Below are 2,482 nucleotides of genomic sequence, written 5' to 3'. Positions count from 1 at the left end.
CCTAATCGCATTTTGACTAGTGCTTGATGGACACGTTGATCTGTGGTTAGGCTATGTTACATTGTGTGTACGGTTGTGTAACGCAGGGTTTCCCAAACTTTTTTGAGCCACGGACCATTATTTTTGAATTTTTTTGGGCCACGGACCACTAATTTTTCGTAAACAACTTTTTAAATGCAACGAAGGTGCAACAAGTAAGATTTACGATAGGCTACTGGATAGCAAAAGCTTTCGAAATCATTTAAGTTGTAAAGAACTGCAGCAATTACCTTTGACAGGGTAAGTACTGAACAGGGGCGCCGGAACGATTTTTGACTGGGGGGGGGCAGGATTATGAAAAAAGGGCACTTTTGTTGCTGAAAGGCCAATTTTTTTTAAGTTTTAAGATAAGACAAAGCAATGATGCTTTTCTATCTGCTCACTATCGAGTAATTATACAAGTGTCCGGTATACAAAGAGCAATGGCACGAAAGGGCATCATACTATATTATAATGATGTAACCTTAGGGCTACCATATTTCCTCTTTTTAGAGGATTTGTCCTCTATTTTCAAGAAAAATGAATAGTCCTCCCAGGACACTCAGAAATGCTCAAATGTCCTCTTTTTTTGGTATTTTGAGTTTTCTTGCTTAAATTTTCAACAGGATTTTATTGCTGTGCGAATTTGCGGCGATGGCTTGTATGTGCTTTCCAAAACAATTTTCTGCACCAATGTAGTATTCAAAGATAATTTAAAAATTTGGCGTAGCCTATCTTGATGATCCGTTGTTGTAAACAATCAGACGTCTACAGCCTACTGTATTGTAACATATCAAACACCATTGTTTCGCAATTATCGGAAATTTATGACTTTGAATTTGGAATTTTATAAGGAAATTTGTGACGAAATAAGAAATTTGAAAAATCAAAAAAATGAGTGGGCTATATAGGCTAAATCACCAGGAAATACATTAAAAAATGTGACCTAAAAACAGAAAAATGCAAAATAGTTTATCGTATTTATAATTTACGGCCCACTGCATACTTTTACAAACAACAATCATTTTACTCTGATTTTATTCAATTGATTCAACGCTTGTAGACGTTATGATTACCAACTTAAGAGTTTGGCTCATTGGTCAAGTGAAGCAAGTAGGAACGAATTTACAAAAGTGCACCATAAATAACATAGCTTGCGGTAGGCTACTGCAAAAAGAAATCGTGGCATAGATACTTTCAGTTGATGCAGATGCAAATAGAACGCATTTTATGTGCGATTCTCGTTTCAGCCTCAATGGTGCATGGAAATAAACAGCCTTTTAGTTATCTCAGTCCGTTTTCAGAATCTTATCTATAGAGTAGCATACAATCTCAATCATACTTCATGCCAACAATTTCGTAATTTCAAAGCTGATCCTTTCTCACTGAAAAAGTTAAGGCATTGCTACCTGGAGGTGGTGCCTGATTTGTCACATTTCGTAAATTTTTGCGATCGTTGCTGTCTGACTTAAATTGTCTAAAAATCAGCTGACTCGTAATAGTATGAAAGCTTTTTGTTGTCTTGAGGAAGCAGTCAAACATGAGAAAAACTATCTTAAAAAGCGTTCAAGCAGACTGTTAAAAAGTCTTGTAAGCAAGTCCTGTTGCCAGTCTGAATGAAATCTTATAGGTTAAATTGTCTTCGTTTTTCCAACCCTTGTGATGTTGAAACTCATTGTGTCACTTGGGAAAGAGAGCAAAAAATGTTAAAATATAATTTTTAAAAATTTCACTCAGACAGTAACCAAAAGTTGGAAAAATCTAGAAACGTGTTGCAGAATGTAGGCTAACAAATCAGGCCGTAGGCTATAAGGGGGCTGCAAAATATTCATAGGCCAAATCTGGCATACAAATTTATCTTGTTTTTTTGCTGTAACTTTTGCTGCATCAGTTTAAAATTATCCAAAAGATGTAAAAGATTTTCCAAACGTAAAATTGTACTTGCTGGCGAAACGTGTCCTCTTTTTGGGCTATCAAAATATGGTAGGCCTATGTAACCTACTATGATACAGAATTTTGTGCCGTGAATATTATTTTGAGGCAAACATGAAAGATTATAATTAGACTAAAAGCGAATAACAGAAAGTGTTATATTGCAAAATATGCAGTAGCTTACATGGCCTTAAAAGGGCACCATTGCCCCCTGCCCCCCATCCAGAGAAAAATTGAGGGCATGGGGGGAATTCGCCCCCCTGCCTCCCCGCTTCCGGCGCCCCTGGTACTGTACAAAGTATATGTGTGACTTTTTAATTTCTTGTCATATCGCCACGGACCGCCTGTGCAGTCGTCGCCGACCACCAATGGTCCGCGGACCACAGTTTGGGAAACCCTACTGTAAAGCGTTTGCAATGCGCATAGTAGCGCTTTCCCATTCAAGACTAGGATCCTTCTTTAAGAAACTATAACCAGGATTCCTGACGCACTTTTGTTACTTAGTTTGACTTAGCGGTAGCCTATTGTTCCC

The sequence above is a fragment of the Aplidium turbinatum genome, chromosome 8 (genome assembly GCF_918807975.1).
Source record: "Aplidium turbinatum chromosome 8, kaAplTurb1.1, whole genome shotgun sequence".
NCBI classification, from domain to species: Eukaryota; Metazoa; Chordata; class Ascidiacea; order Aplousobranchia; family Polyclinidae; genus Aplidium; species Aplidium turbinatum.
Note: the sequence above shows the minus strand (reverse complement) of the source record.